The 6,140-nt window shown below is 33.5% G+C and overlaps 1 pseudogene; it reads left to right on the forward strand.

Annotated features, from left to right (window-relative positions):
- Positions 1-5,173, forward strand: LOC108783298 (cytoplasmic dynein 1 intermediate chain-like; annotated as a pseudogene).
- The last annotated feature ends 967 nt before the right edge of the window (positions 5,174-6,140 follow it).

Here is a 6,140-nt window from a genome sequence, read left to right on the forward strand (position 1 = left end):
ATGTGCCTGGCTCCTGATTGGTCACCGCATGCGTTTGCCGTAGCTCATCACATACATGAAGTTTTAGCTTATGATGGCATACTTAAGCCGTAATCACACAAGCGATTGCGCAATTGTGATTGACGATTGAGGATTATTTTTCAACCAATCAGAGCAAAGCAGTTACCGATTGCTTTGTTCCGATTGGTTGAGAAATAATCCTCAATCGTCAATCACAATCGCGCAATCGCTAGTGTGATTACGGCTTTAGGACGGATTCACACCTTGACGGAAAAACAGAAAGCGGAAAAGCAGTAGCCAATCCAGGTAGTCGACTTTCTGTTAGTTTTGTACTATTTACTACCAGCACGAGTTTTGATCGGTTAACACGCGAGTTCTGATCGGTTAACTGTTCTTCCGCTTTCCGCCTCAGGGCGGGTTCACACCTTGACGGAAAAACGGAAAGCGGAAAAGCAGTAGCCAATCAGGTAACCCTAAGGGTGCAAACCCATGCAGCGGAATAGCGTACGCGGAACGAGAGTAGAACCAACGAGATTCTCTAGAAACACGGAATGCTCTTTATTGGTTCTGCTCTCGTTCCGCGTTACGCTATTCCGCTGCATGGGTTTGCACCCTAAAGTCCCATGGTGCGGAATTGGCGCAATGCGGAATTGGCGGAACGCTCGTGATTGGTCGTGGTTTATCCCTGAGGTTGAGTTTCTACTGAGCGTGTCGCGCGTCGCGTCGTCGAAGAAGAGAAAGAGAAGGGTTAAGAAAGAATTATACTAAATTATCCAATCAGAAAATGCTTCGAAACATTCGTAGCATGAAATGGACCGCAGCCCAAAACTAGATATCTTATGGCTAGACTCTAGCCGTAATCACATTACGGGTTGCGCGCTCTGTTCCGATTGAGATTACGGTTGAATGTTGGAAACTAACCAATCAGAGCAGGAACTGCTCTGCTCTGATTGGTTAGTTTCCACATTCAACCGTAATCTCAATCGCAACAGAGCGCGCAACCCGTAGTGTGATTACGGCTTTAAGCCCAAGACACAATTGCGAGGGAATAGCGATAGCGATTAGCGATAAGTTTCAATCAAAGGCACAGAGAATGGACTGCGCGATCCCGTATCTATGGGTGCGGTCGAGTTGCCACTACGAATTCTTCGAAGCGTTTGATTACCAACCAGAAGAAAGAATTTTACAAATTAACCAATCAAGAAACGCTTCGAAGTATTCGTAGTGGCAACTCGATCGCCCTCTAGTAGTATCAAAAAATGTGTCGACGAAAATGAGAGAGAGGGTCCGTGGAAGACGGCCATCTCTATCTTTTTCCATTCCATGGTGTAATGGAAGAGAGAATGAGAGGGAGATGGCTGTCTTCCACAATCCCTCTCTCTCATTTTTGTTGACCATTTTGACATACGGATCGCGCAGTCCATTCTCTTATGACTTATGACATAAAAAGCACGTTCTGAATACGTACAGATTTCTCTATTTTCAACTTCCTGCTTAAAAAAAAACGCACACTATCCAATTCCTAACATAATTGAAATTTTTAATATCACTTTAAAGCACTTATAAAAATGTGTCAATGATAACTCTGCCCTTAACAATCAGTAAATAAAGGCATGTGAAATAAAAATAGGCTATGCATGCACAATGAATAAACGCTAGTAAAAGCACTTTACATGCTTTTTATGATTATTTTATACTAACTGACGAGAGAAGTAAGTACAGCTTTGACCCACTTTTACAGATAATCTTATTATTTTGTTTTACCTAAATTTTCTTTATTTACAGGCATACCAGAAACTTTAATGTATTATTATTTGTTTACGACGTCACAATCCAATGTAGTCGCAGCGATTACTCAGGATCCTTAAAGAAAAATTAATTTATTGTAGTAATTAGCAATTACTAATTACTGGTAAAAGGAAAATTAATAATTTCTTATTTTATTTACAATATATTCCTTAATAGTTTTTAATATTCATTTTTGTTAACATCTATTTTTATTAACATCATTTTTATTAACGTTATTGATACTGCATGCGAACAAAGGGTGGAGAGACGTAAATAAAAAATCATAAAATAGAAAAATGTAAAATCAACGCTATTTATTGATACAGTCCACCTTTCGTACATGTATTTAATTTTGTATGTTAACTAGACTTACATTCATAATGTTGTTCTCAGCATATATGTATATACATAGCTCGGGATAAGACTTTTGTCTTTCAGTTTTTGAACATGGCCGGAGACACTATCGCGTCTCCTGATATGAAACTTTACGTTTTTTTTTAGCATGGCCTTTTAATTATTTAACATAGCATTTATTAATGCTTCTAGATGTTACTCCTTTGAAATAAGATTTTATTAAATATTTACAAGTTAATAGCTATCTGTGCAATTTAAATTACAAAACGTATATCGCTCTATCATGAGAAGAGAAAAAACAAATATTTAATCATTTTTAACTTTGTTTTTCTAAAAACACGCTAGTACGTAATCTTTCTCTCTCTCTCTCTCACTCTCTCTCTCTCTCTCTCTCTCTCTCTCTCTCTCTTCACATTTGAAATATAAAAACAAATACAAAAATGTTAGAATTTCAACAGAATGCACAGTGTTGATTTTTGTTATAAATATAAATTTAAGATAAAAAAATAATTTATTGTGCTCTATAAATATTCTTTAAAGTTATTAATTATTAATTATTAATTCTTTAAAGTGTTTTAATGTTTGTCGAAAAATAATTAGTTTCTTTTTAAATATAAAAGTAGTATTTTTAAAAGATTTAATAGGTTTACTAGAATATTAGCGAGTTTTGAATAAATATGTAGATCAGTAGTATATAGCTAAGTAGTTATATTCAACTTGTAGCAGAACCAGCTTATTTACCACAGTTTTGACATTTGATGATGGCCAAGCCGAAGATGAAGAAAATAGCTTGCCGTACATGGACGGTTTCCAGAGTAAACTTCCACCAGGAATATTTTCTCAGATTACCGCAAGTTAAGGAGGTTCAGTCTGCTGTTATATAGGTAGAGCAAGAGAAAGAGAATCCTAAAAGAGAAGGTGCATAAATTATCGATCTTTTACATTTCATTTCTGTTTATTAATAAAAAATTTTGTTTTATTAATTCTGTAGTATGGGAACTTAGCAAAGAAGAGAAGCAAATAATTATCTTATCGGAAGACTTTCAACGATTTCTCGATCACACTAGTAGAATTGTAGAAAGAGCATTGAATGAATCGGTTGATATCTGCACCGATTATGCTGACACTATGGACGGCGAAGATGGAATGTAAGTAGAAAACAACAAATTGAAAGACTTTGCAATAAATTGTTTGCAGATTAAAAAATTCTTATTAATATCTCTATAATTACTAATATATTATAGTAATATCCTTATGAAGATGTTTATTAGCATTAAAAAAATATTAAACCAGAATAGTATAATAACACTTTTATTAAATTGCTTGTCAATTTAATAAAAGTGCTAAAACTACTCTGATTATACTCATGATAGCGTTTAAAATAGAAAACAAATTTTAGTGCAAAGTTTACAGAATCACATATGAATATAAATTCATACAGAAATATTTAAGCACTAAGATCTACTTTGACCAAATTTTCATATTTAATTATATTAAAAGATTTTTTTTGTTTCTAAGGTATAGTTGCTTGAGTAAACACGTTTTGTTATATATACATGATTATTTTGAATTTGCAGGAATGAGAAGAGTTATCAATGACTATGGCTGAATCGCTTGTTCATTTGTGATCGATGGTCCTATAATCGTTGTGTAACCTCCATGAATTGGTCATCGCAGTTCCCCGAGCTTTTAGCGGCTTCGTACAACAATAATGACGACGTTCCTAACGGTGTATATCTGATCTGGAACATGAAATTTAAGAAAATAACTCCAGAGTTTATCTTTCACTGTCAATCACCCGTTATATCGATTACGTTCGCCAAGATTCCATCCAAACTTGATCCTGGGTGGCATTTACTTTGGTCAAATCGTGTTATTGGACAACCGAATAAAAAAAAGACTCCTATACAATGTACTCCTTTGTCTGCTACAACACATACTGTAAGCACATACTGACTTATCATTTTTTAACATAGCTTAATTAGCTAATTAAGATTTTAACTTTTAAGTTTACAATGCGAGAACGAAGAAATCATTTATTTTGCAGCATCCAGTACTGCTTGAACGTTGTTGGAACACAAAACGCACACAATTTTATTAGCATTTTGACAGACAGCAAATTATGTTCGTGGAGTCTGGACATGCTGTCACAACTACAAGAGGCATTGGAATTGCACACGAAGCAATCTAAAGCAATCGCCGCTATGTGTTTGGCCTTCTCACACTGTTAATAATTTCATCATGGGAAGTACGGACGGAACTGTTTACTCAGGTAAGTGCAGTTGTCCATGTATGTAAAAATGTTGAAAAATAATTTGTAAAAATTATTAACATTTTAACATTTTGTGAATAGCCTATTGATATGGTAGCCACGTTGGATTGATAGAAATATATGAGGTCATCAGGAACCTGTTACTAGTACTAACGCACATGCAGTACAAGGCGATATAGACTTCTCTCATCTATTCCTGACATCTTCCCTCGACTGGACTATCAAACTTTGAAGCCTGAAAGAAAACAAACCGCTCTACTCTTTTGAACATAATGACGACTATGTTTATGACGTTGCTTGGTCTCCAAAATATTCGGCACTGTTAACGATTCGGGCAGATTAGATTTGTGAAATCTGAATCAAGATACGGAGGTACCTATCGTCAGCGTTGGTATTTAGAGCAGGACGGATGTCCTGCTCTAAATAAAGTATCATGGACGCCAAGCGTGTTATTGTCGGAAATGATGGTAAAATATGGGTCTATGACGTCGCCGAGGTACGTATGATGATACTTAAAAATTTTTCTTGGCTGTTTATTTGGCACAATTGCGTACTAAAACTTATACTATATTGTACTTAATTTTTTGTTCATTACAGCATCTAGCTCATCCAAGAATTGATGAATGGAACAAATTCCTATATACGCAACAGGACCTGAAAAACAACAAAGCTAATGAAAAACTGGATAAGCTTAACCTTAGTTCTGTATCGTCTTCGTTAACATCTATGACATATATTTCATCAGTTCCTCTTAGATAAAAATTCTTGTAATTTAACTTGCTCTAATAATTTTATCTTGCAATTGATTACACTTGCAATCGTATAAGAAACAAGTAAAACTTATCTAGCTCGTAACAACAATAAAATAAGAATAAAAAGGCCAATAAGCAAGCAATTAATATAATAAAGATGTTGGAAATTAATTTATTATGTTGCTTGATAAAAAGGACCGTTTACGTTTCTAACTCACAGAGTTTTCTTTAGCGGTGTTAACACACAATTTTTTAAATGAATAAACGCAGAAAAAATTATAAAAAATATCTTAAACACTAATTATTGAATCAGTTGAAGTGATAATATCGACAAGAAACTAAATCATAAATGGAGCTATGTAAAATATTCATTGTCAATATCAAGCCGAATTCTTCAATCAAAAATATAAGATGTTATCAAATAGTCAATAGTTAATAAAACGAATTGGATGATGTAATAATTTTTCTTATTTTTTTGACCGTTAAGGTCAATACAGACATATAATTCATTTTATTTTTCATAGCTATTTTAAAGGATTATTAGGATTATGAATACCTATTCATTAGATATTTTTGTAATATCTCTCGTTTATATTAATGCACGTTATTTATTGTAAAATATAGCAAATAAAATCTTTTTAAACATACATTTTAATTTTTGGTTTAATGTGTGTAGGGATTTGTTACATCATTACCTATATCTATGAATTATTTCAAAAATTCGAACATTTTTCAGTTTTGACATTCACTATTGTAATTTTGTTAATTTGAAATTATCTCAACTTTAATATCACATTATTATTCAACGAATCGAAAAATCCTTAAGTTTAAATATAAAATATTTGGTAGATTTTTTAATGATATACGTAAGTAGCAATTTTGTCACAATGATAGGCTTTGTAACAAGTGCGTTCTATTTGGCGATGCAAGTTGACATAAGAATTATTTTAGCTTTCTTGACATTAGCAGAAAAA

Source organism: Cyphomyrmex costatus, unplaced genomic scaffold (assembly GCF_001594065.2).
Source record: "Cyphomyrmex costatus isolate MS0001 unplaced genomic scaffold, Ccosl1.0 scaffold147, whole genome shotgun sequence".
Lineage (NCBI taxonomy): Eukaryota > Metazoa > Arthropoda > Insecta > Hymenoptera > Formicidae > Cyphomyrmex > Cyphomyrmex costatus.